We start from the raw sequence: 11,189 nt of genomic DNA, 5'->3' as shown, positions 1-11,189 counted from the left end.
ATTGAGACTTTCCCTTATGTCATTAAACACAAGAAGGGTAAAGAAAATGTTATTGCTGATTCATTGTCTCGTCATTATACTATGCTTTCACAACTTGACTTCAAAATATTTGGTTTGGAGACCATCAAAGATCAATACGTGCATGATGCTGATTTTAAAGATGTATTGCAGAATTGCAAGGAAGGGAGAACTTGGAACAAGTTCGTTCTTAATGATGGATTTGTGTTTCGTGCTAACAAGCTATGCATTCCAGCTACCTCCGTTCGTCTTTTGTTGTTGCAGGAGGCGCATGGAGGAGGATTAATGGGACACTTTGGCGTCAAGAAGACGGAGGATATACTTGCTACACATTTCTTTTGGCCAAATATGAGACGTGATGTTGAACGTTTTGTTACTCGCTGCACTACATGTCAAAAAGCTAAGTCACGACTCAATCCTCATGGTTTATATACGCCTTTGCCTGTACCTAGTGTTCCTTGGGAGGATATATCTATGGACTTTGTTTTAGGTTTACCTCGAACAAAGAAGGGGAGGGATAGCATATTTGTTGTCGTGGATAGGTTCTCGAAAATGGCACACTTTATACCATGTCATAAAAGCGATGATGCTGTTAATGTTGCTGATTTGTTCTTTCGTGAAATTGTTCGCTTGCATGGTGTGCCCAATAATATTGTTTCAGATCATGACACTAAATTTCTTAGCCACTTTTGGACATGTTTATGGGCTAAGTTGGGGACTAAACTGCTTTTTAGTACTACTTGTCACCCCCAAACTGATGGACAAACTGAAGTAGTCAATAGAACATTGTCTACTATGCTTAGGGCTGTTTTGAAGAGTAATAAGAAAATGTGGGAAGAATGCTTGCCTCATATTGAATTTGCTTATAATCGTTCATTGCATTATACTACTAAGATGTGCCCTTTTGAAATTGTGTATGGTTTCCTACCTCGTGCACCTATTAATTTGTTGCCTCTTCCATCTTCGGAGAAGGTTAATTTTGATGCTAAATAACGTGCTGAACTGATTTTAAAAATGCATGAGTTAACTAAGGAAAACATTGAGCGTATGAATGCTAAATATAAACTTGTTGGAGATAAGGGTAGAAAACATGTTGTGTTTGCACCTAGAGATCTTGTTTGGTTATATTTGCGTAAGGATAGATTTCCTAATTTGCGCAAATCAAAGCTAATGCCACGTGCTAATGGTCCTTTTAAGGTGTTAGAGAAAATAAATGTTAATGCATATAAACTTGAGCTGCCTACAGATTTGGGGGTTAGTCCCACTTTTAACATTGCAGATTTGAAGCCTTATTTGGGTGAGGAAGATGAGCTTCCATCGAGGACGACTTCATTTCAAGAAGGGGAGGATGATGATGACATCAATACCATTGTTACACCCACATCCCCTGCTGCTATACATACTGGACCAATTACTAGAGCTCGCGCATGCTAATTAAATTATCAGGTGCTTTCTTTTCTTGGTAATGATTCTAATGTTCATGAGAATATAATGCTGCCTAAATTGGATACATTTGTTTTGCTTACAATTGAAGGGCCTGGCATGGATAAGAGGGATGAACACTGGAGCAAGACCAAGCATGGAGATGATGGCATGTGCAAGGGATCAAGAATGGAGTTACAAGTGATGATTTCAGGACTTTGAAGCCACTATAAGGAGTGCATGAAGCCTTGGACGAAATATACAAGATGCCACTTTATAAATTTTGTCCAGAGGCTATTCTAGGTGTTGCGTCACCTTATTATTGGGCCAGGTCCATGTATTTTTGAAATACTTAAGTATAGGCTGTTTTTAGACCCCGTATGTGTGGGGAAACAAGAGTTAGGGTTGGTTTCGGACCCCTCCTCCAAGGGCCACGAAATTCCCCCCTCTTCCTCCATATATACAGCCCTTAGGGCGTCGTTTAGACTTTGGGGGTTTTGTTTAGATTAAAGTTCGCCATAGCTGCAACTTCACGTACTTCGTTTGTGTTCAACGAGTAGACAAAGGCGTCACAGAACCCCACCTAGATCAATAAAGCTTTCATCTTATATTTGCAATATCCAGATTGCAATCTCAGTTTCTTGCTTGTTCTTCATTTGCTCGCAGGAAACACACCCTCGTGGTCAGGTTGATCGTGCTCCGGCTTGGTCAATAACCCCTCGAAAGTTGGTTTAGCGATTGCTAAGGCGCAACGTCTCGCACGTTCGTAGTCGGATCATCAAGGTCGACTCCCACAGAAAACGATAGCCACCATCTCATCGAAACATCGGGACACCCTCGCCTCTACCAAGACACCTTTGAGTGCGACATTGTTCCAATGACTGTTTGCCACCTTCTCCTTCGACGCCCATGTCAATTTGATAGAGGAGTCATCCACAACGGCCGAATGGACCACTACATCTTCAAGATGAAGGGAAAGGAGTACGTACTTCGTCCCATGTCTCCAAGCCAAGTTGTCGCCGACAAGCAAGCCACCCATCATGGAGATCATAGTGAGAGAGCGAGCCACCAAAAACAGGGTGAGCGCCACAAGCCCAAATCGAGCGCCTCCACGATGAGCGAAAAGAAGAACTTAGTCTTATTTGCCACCAAAAGTGAGATAAGAGGAGTGTGTGAGAACCCATCTAGTGTACTACACTACGTTCTTTTGTGCATGGACAATGCACCACAAGCTAACACCTCTCACACTCTTCCTCTAGTGTTGTATTCCCTTTTGCAGGAATTTCACGATTTTTTCCCCGACGAGCTACCTCCGGGACTACCTCCACTACGAGGCATTGAGCACCGCATCGACCTCATCCCCGGAGCATCGCTTCCGAACAAAGCTCCCTACCGTGTCAACCCCGAAGAAACCAAAGAAATACAAAGGCAAGTAAAGCACCTCATAGACCATGGACATGTGCGTGAAAGTTTGAACCCTTGTGCCGTCCCGGTCATTCTTGTGCCAAAACGAGACGGTAGCTTTCGCATGTGCTTCGATTGTAGACCTATCAATGCTATCACCGTTCGTTATAGGTATCCCATTCCACGCCTTGATGATATGCTTGATGAACTTAGCGGTGCCACTATCTTTTAAAAAATTGATCTTAAGAGTGGTTACTATCAAATCTGCATACAAGAGGGTGATGAATGTAGAACCGCTTTCAAAACCAAGTTTGGGTTGTATGAGTGGTTAGTCATGCCTATGGGTCTATCAGAAGCACCGGGTACTTTTATGCGTCTTATGAATCATGTCTTTTGCCCTTACATTGGTGTGTTTTTTGTGGTCTACTTCGATGATATCCTTGTTTTTAGCAAGTCTCTCAAAGAGCATGTCACCCATGTCCGAACCATTTTACAAACTCTTCGAAAAGAGCATCTCTATGCTAATATGGAAAAATGCCTTTCTGGCGTTGATAAGCTTGTTTTCTTGGGTTTTGTTGTATCTTCTAGGAGTGTTCATGTAGATGAGTCCAAGATCAATGCTATTAAGACTTGGCCACAACCAACCAACTTGCAACAAGTGCGTAGCTTTCTTGGCCTTGCGGGTTTCTATCATCTCTTTGTGAAAGATTTTAGCACCATTGCTTCGCCTTTGCATGCTTTGAGCAAGAAGAATGCGCCTTTTGTTTGGGGACCATCCCAAGATACCGCTTTCAGTGAGCTTAAGGATTTGATTACTCATGCTCCCGTGCTTGCTTTACCAAACTTTGACAAACCCTTTGAGATTCATTCCGATGCTAGTGGTAATGGCATAGGAGGTGTGTTAACGCAAGAGAAGCACCCCATAGCTTAGTTTAGTGAGAAACTCTCTGGCGCGCAACTCAATTACCCCATATATGACAAAGAGCTATATGCTTTAGTCCGCGTTTTGCATGAATGGGAACACTATCTTCGCCCTCATGAGTTTATCATTCATACCGATCATGAAATGCTCAAGTATCTTAAGGGCCAAACCAAGTTGAACAAGCGTCATGCTAAATGGAGTGAATTTATTGAGTCTTTTCCTTATGTCATCAAGTACATCAAGGGTAAAGAAAACATCGTAGCGGATGCTCTTTCCCGCATATGCATGCTTGTTACACAACTTGAGTTAGATGTCATTGGCTTCGAGCATATCAAAGACTTGTATGAGCATGATGCAACTTTTGCTACTCCTTATGCCAAGTGTTTGTCGCATACATCTTGGGAACGCTATTACATCAAAAATGGCTATCTTATGAGAGCTAACAAACTTTGCATCCCTGAGTCTTCTCTTCGTTTGTTGCTTTTGAAGGAATCTCACGAAGGAGGCTTAATGGGACATTTTGGACGTGACAAGACTTTCGCTATGCTCTCCAAGCACTACTAGTGGCCCAAGATGTTTCGTGACGTCAACCGCTTCACCAACCGATGCTCTACATGTCACAAAGCTAAGTCTAAAGCTCAATCCCATGGCCTTTACATGCCTCTACAAATTCCATATCAACCATGGGAAGACATTAGCATGGATTTTGTACTTGGTTTGCCTAGGACTTGAAATGGAAAGGATTCGGTATTTGTCGTTGTGGACCTTTCTCCAAGATGGCACATTTCATTCCTTGCAACAAGATAGATGATGCTTCACATGTTGCCAATCTCTTTTGTAGGGAAATATTGCGTCTACATGGAGTGCCAAAAACGATCGTCTCGGACCGCGATGTCAACTTCCTTAGCTACTTTTGGAAGACACTATGCGCCAAGCTCGGAATCAAGCTACTCTTCTCCATGGCGTATTATCCACAAACCGACGGCCAAACGGAAGTTATCAACCGCACACTCTCCGCTCTACTTCGAGTACTCATGAAGAAGAACATCAAGGGGTGGGAGGAGTGCCTACCTATCGCCGAGTTCACCTACAACCGAGCAAGACACTCAACAACCGGCAAGTACCCCTTCGAGGTCGTCTACGTTTTCAACCAATTGTCACAATTGGACATTCTTCCTCTAACACTCCAAGAGCGCATCTATTTGGACGCAAAGTGCACGAGCGACACATCTCAAGAAGGTGCATGAAGATACAAGAAACACCATCGAGCGCCAAGTTCAACGCCTTGCGACGAAGCTCAACTTCAAGAAGCAACCTATGGTATTCAACTCCGGAGACCTCGTGTGGCTACACCTTCGCCAGGACCGCTTTCCACAAGAACACAAGTCCAAACTTCGACCATGAGCGTATGGACCCTTCCAGGTGCTCGCACGCTACAACGACAATGCTTACAAGATTGACATCCCACGCGACAAGTACAACGTGAGAGACATCTTCAACGTCAAAGATCTCTCCCCCTTCCATGGTGATGAAGAATTTGATCCGAGGACGGATCTTCCCCAAGGGAGGGGAGATGATGCAGAGCATCCCAAGGTCATCCCCATGGACCTAACTACATCTCCTATGATACCACTCGGACCCATGACATGAGCACGCACAAGAGCTCTTGAAACCGAGTTGACATCTCTCCTCTCACAATTCCACTTCGATGAACATGAGACATGGCTGCTACCTCAAATGGACACATTGTGCATACTCACGTATCAAGGAGAAGCTAATGAGCAAGGAGAAGAAGGAGAGGAAGATGGACGTGAAGACTGAGACGAAGAAGAAGCGTTGCGGGAAAAATCCCAGCCACCGCACGACCGGCCGGGACCGGACGTCTAGCGCCTGAAGCATCAGCCGAGCCCCAGCAAGCGGACGTCCGGTCCAGACCGGACGACCAGTGCCCCTGCACCCGAGGCAAAGGAGCGGACGTCCGGCCCCGACCGGATGACCGACGCGACCGCACCCGAGCCAACATCAGCGGAAGTCCAGAGCTACCGGACGTCCGGCACCCCCATCACAGAACGAATCCAGCGGACGTCCGGAGGAGACCGGACGACCGGAAGCTCATGAGACACCGGACGACCGGTACCTGGTTGTGTCCAGTTTCGGGCCCGAGGCCCATGTACCCCTACTTTCGCCCCCATTTGCACTTAGAATATATATATAGCCCTCCTATTCCTTCTAGCTAGGGTTAGCATTGGTTTAGCTCATTTGAGAGATAGAGCATTGCTCATCCACATCGGATCTACTCCTCGAGAGAGACAACAGCCTCTTCGGAGAAGATCCCTTTGGATTCAAGACCTCCTCGTGGAGAAGAACATCAAGACCTCCTCACGAAGAAGACCGGCTACCCTTGTATTGTCCCTAGTTGATCGTGTACCATGTGAACTCTTATGTATCCGAGGATCTAGCACATGCGTGACTATCTTTTGTTGGTTTAGTGTTTTCTCCCATGTTTCCCTTGTGTTTCCCCTCGTTTCCCCCTTGTGTTCTTCGTGTTCATCGCGGGATCCGCTCCTTTCGTGAAAGATCGGGCGATTAAGGTTCTACCCTACATCAGGTTGTTAATCACATAGCGATGTGAACTAGATTATCAACTCTAGTAAACCCTTTGGGTGTTAGTCACATGGAGATGTGAACTAATCACATAAAGATGTGAACTATTGATGTTAAATCACATGACGATGTGAACTAGATTATTGACTCTAGTGCAAGTGGGAGACTGAAGGAAATATGCCCTAGAGGCAATAATAAAGTTGTTATTTATATTTCCTTATATCATGATAAATGTTTATTATTCATGCTAGAATTGTATTAACCGGAAACTTAGTACATGTGTGAATACATAGACAAACAAAGTGTCACTAGTATGCCTCTACTTGACTAGCTCGTTGAATCAAAGATGGTTAAGTTTCCTAGCCATAGACATGAGTTGTCATTTGATTAACGGGATCACATCATTAGGAAATGATGTGATTGACTTGACCCATCCATTATCTTAGCACGATGATCGTTTAGTTTGTTTCTATTGCTTTCTTCATGACATATACATGTTCCTATGACTATGAGATTATGCAAATCCCGAATACCGGAGGAACACTTTGTGTGCTACCAAACATCACAACGTAACTGGGTGATTATAAAGGTGCTCTACAGGTGTCTCCGATGGTACTTGTTGAGTTGGCATAGATCAAGATTAGGATTTGTCACTCCGATTGTCGAAGAGGTATCTCTGGGCCCTCTCGGTAATGCACATCACTATAAGCCTTGCAAGCAATGTAACTAATGAGTTAGTTGCGGGATGATGCATTACAGAACGAGTAAAGAGACTTGCCGGTAACGAGATTGAACTAGGTATTGAGATACCGACGATCGAATCTCGGGTAAGTAACATACCGATGACAAAGGGAACACCGTATGTTGTTATGCGGTTTGACCGATAAAGATCTTCGAAGAATATGTAGGAACCAATATAAGCATCCAGGTTCCGCTATTGGTTATTGACCGGAGACGTGTCTCAGTCATGTCTACATAGTTCTCGAGCCCGTAGGGTCCGCACGCTTAAAGTTCTGTGACGATCGTTATTATGAGTTTATATGTTTTGATGTACTGAACGTAGTTCAGAGTCACAGATATGACAACGGACATGCTTAGGAGTCTCGAAATGGTCGAGAGATAAAGATTCATATATTGGAAGCCTACATTTGGACATCAGAAGAGTTCCGGGTGAAATCAGGATTTTACCAGAGTGTCGAAGGGGTTACCGGAACCCCCCGGGGGTTAATGGGCCTTGTTGGGCCCCAATGGAGAGAGAGAGGGGCCGGCCAGGGCAGGTTGCGCGCTCCTTCCCCCTCTAGTCCGAATTGGAGTAGGAGGGGGGGGGGCGCCCCCTTTCCTTCTCCTTCTACCCCTTCCTTTCCCCTCCTAGTAGGAGTAGGAAAGAGGGGAGTCCTACTCCTACTAGGAGGAGGACTCCTCCTCCTGGCGTGCCCTACAGGGCCGGCCGGCCTCCCCTTTGCTCCTTTATATACGAGGGTAGGGGGAACCCTAGAACACACAAGTTGATCATTGATCTCTCCCAGCCGTGTGCGGTGCCCCCCTCCACCATAATCCACCTCGGTCATACTGTAGCGGTACTTAGGCGAAGCCCTGCGATGGTAGCTTCATCAACATCGTCACCACGCCATCGTGCTAACGAAACTCTCCCTCGAGCTCTACTGGATCGTGAGTTCGCGGGATGTCACCAAGCTGAACGTGTGCTAAACACGGAGGTGCCATATGTTCGGTACTGAGGATCGGTCGATCGTGAAGACGTACGACTACATCAACCGCGTTGTCATAACGCTCCCGCTTAACGGTCCACGAGGGTATGTGGATAACACTCTCCCCTCTCATTGCTATGCATCACCATGATCTTGCGTGTGCATAGGAAATTTTTGAAATTACTACGTTACCCAACAGAAAGGACATGGGACACAACAATTTACCCAGGCTCGGGCCACCTTGCGGTGTAAAACCCTACTCCTGCTTTGTGGTGGATTGGCCTCGAGGGGCTGAGGATGAACTAGTACAGTGGAAGAACAACCTCAGGAGGAGGCGCGTTCTTGTGCTCGAGTGAGCTGGTGGGTGTGAGGATGTATTATATGGATCCCATATAAGACAGAAGACTTCCTCCCATGTCCGGATGGGACTCTCCATTGCATGGATGGCAAGCTTGGCGTTCTTATGTGTAGATTCCTTCCTTTGTAAACTGACTCTGTACAACCCTAGGCCCCTCTGGTGTCTATATAAACCGGAGGGTTTAGTCCGTAGAGGCAATCATAATCATACAAGCTAGACTTCTAGGGTTTAGCCACAATGATCTCGTGGTAGATCAACTCTTGTAATCCTCATATTCATCAATATCAATCAAGCAGGATGTAGGGTATTACCTCCATCAAGAGGGCACGAACCTGGGTAAACATCATGTTCCCTGTCTCCTGTTACCATCGATCCTAGACGCATAGTTCGTGACCCCCTACCCGAGATCCGCCGGTTTTAACACCGACATTGGTGCTTTAATTGAGAGTTCTGCCGCGTCGTCACCAGAAGGTTTGATGGCTCCATCAATCATCTCCAACAACGCTGCCCTGGGGGAGGTTTTCCTCCCCGGTCAGATCTTTGTGTTCGGTGGCTTCACACTGCGGGCCAACTCGCTTGGCCATCTAGGGAGATTGACAGCTATGGCCCAGGTCACCAGATTAGTTTTAGAAACTTGGATTATGTCGCTGACATCTGAGGAGACTTGCTCTTCCAAGGATTCACAAACCCAACCTGATGCGGAGCATCCCAAGGTCATCCCAATGGACCTACCATCGTCGCATCAAGTGCCTAGTGGACCCATGACTCGATCACGTGCAAGTGCTCTCGAGACCGAGGTGACATCTCTCCTCTCACAATTCCACTTCGATGACCATGAGACATGGCTACTACCTCAAACGGAGACATTGTGCATACTCAGGTATCAAGGAGTTAGCCATCGAGACGCCAAGGAGCGAGGAGAATCCGAAGAGGAAGATGGACGTGAAGACGAAGAAGAAAAAGGGCTAAGTCAGCAGAAGCCCGGACGATCTGCACCGCCATCCGAACGATCCGGCCTCAGCCCGGATGATCCGGACCCCGGCCCGGACGATCCGGATAATGTGCCCAGCGACACTCGAGATGGCATCTTGGAGATGGGTCATCCGGACCCAGGCCCAGATCATCCGGCCACGCCCGGACGTCCGGACCAAGTCCCGGACATGTGGCCCTCCCGCAGCTGCTATGACCCAGCCGGATCATCCGGAAGCCGACCCGAATCATCGGGACCCCTGAAGCCCGGATCATCCGGACCAACTCCCGGATCATCCGGCCACCGCCTGTGTGCGTAACTTGGGGAGAGTTTCATGTACCCGTTTCATCCTCCCACTTACCCTTTCGCCCCTTGGGCCATAAATAGACCTTCTACTCCTCATTTTTAGGGTTAGCAAATGTTTAGCTCATGTTTGTGAGAGAGCTTTGCTCATCCACTTGGTAGTCTTCTCTATGGAGATTCGAGCCTCTACCGGAGAAGATCCCCCAAGCGGATTCAAGTCCCCTTTTAGGGAAGAACTCAAGACCTCCTCACGGAGAAGACCGGCTACCCTTGTATCGTCCCTAGTTGTCTGTGGATCGTGTATCTTTCCTTATGTACTCGAGGATCTAGCCCATGTGTGACTTATTCGTGTCGGTTTAGTGATTCCTTATTGTGTTTTCTCTCCGTGCTTCCCCGTGTTCTTCGTGATTTCTGCGGGATCCGCTCCTTTCGTAAAAGATCGGGCGATTAGGGTCTCTACCCTACATCATCTTGGTATCATGAGCAAGGTTGATCATGAGTTCGGAGCCTCCCCTCTTTTTTTCTAGCTTGATTTTGTTGTTTTTCGTCCTAATCCAAAAATACCCACAAAAATAGCCCCAAAAAGTTTTCTTGTGATTTGTGACTTTTGATGATATTTTGTTGGTTTTGATCCATGAGTTTGTTGTGTTGCAAGTGGATCTAGCTTCCCCCCACAATCCCCACCTTGAAATCCCTCCAAAATACACGAAATCCCCGAAGTTGTGGCTGTTTTCGAGCTCATCTCGAGCCATCCCCGAGCGAGTTGACCCGCCCGGATCATCCGGCTGGTCTCCCGGATCATCCGAACCCACCCGGATCATCCGGCTCCTGGCCCGGATCATCCGGCTTCCACTGTCCAAAATGCATTTCCTGCAATTTTTAACCACCGCCGCCTACGCCTCTGCATACCCACTTCGACCACCACCTCCTACCTTCCACAAACCCCTAAGCAAACCTTTCCAATACCCCAACCCACACCACCACTTGATCGCTACCTACTCCGACGCTTTTTGTCGCACTTGGTTTTGAGAATTTGAGTTGTGGCTCACCGTTTCCTTTCGTGTTTCGGCTTCCTAGGGACAATTCGACATCAACATCACCACCGCTCATTTTCGCCAAGGATTACTATGAATGACTACACACTTGTGGTACCATCTTGGTATTGTGATATCACCATACTCTTTTCCATTTGGGTTGATAACCCCATAGCCTTACTTTTTCGTAGCTTACCCATCGAGACTAGCATTTGAGTATTGCCGGCAACGTGACTTGTGCACATTAGTGATCAGACATCCCATAGCATACATACTATCATCGTGTTGCATATCTTGGAATCATCTCTTGTGTCACAAAGTTGTCATCGCATACACAATTGCTATCTTGGTCTGTGAAGCATCGCATGAGAAAAGAGCTTAAGCATCAAAGAGCCAAACAAGCTTTTAAGCAAAGAGAAAAGATAAGCAAAGAGCTTATAAGCAAGAA

Source organism: Triticum urartu, chromosome 2 (assembly GCF_003073215.2).
Source record: "Triticum urartu cultivar G1812 chromosome 2, Tu2.1, whole genome shotgun sequence".
Taxonomy (NCBI): Eukaryota; Viridiplantae; Streptophyta; class Magnoliopsida; order Poales; family Poaceae; genus Triticum; species Triticum urartu.
This window is presented reverse-complemented; position numbering follows the sequence as displayed.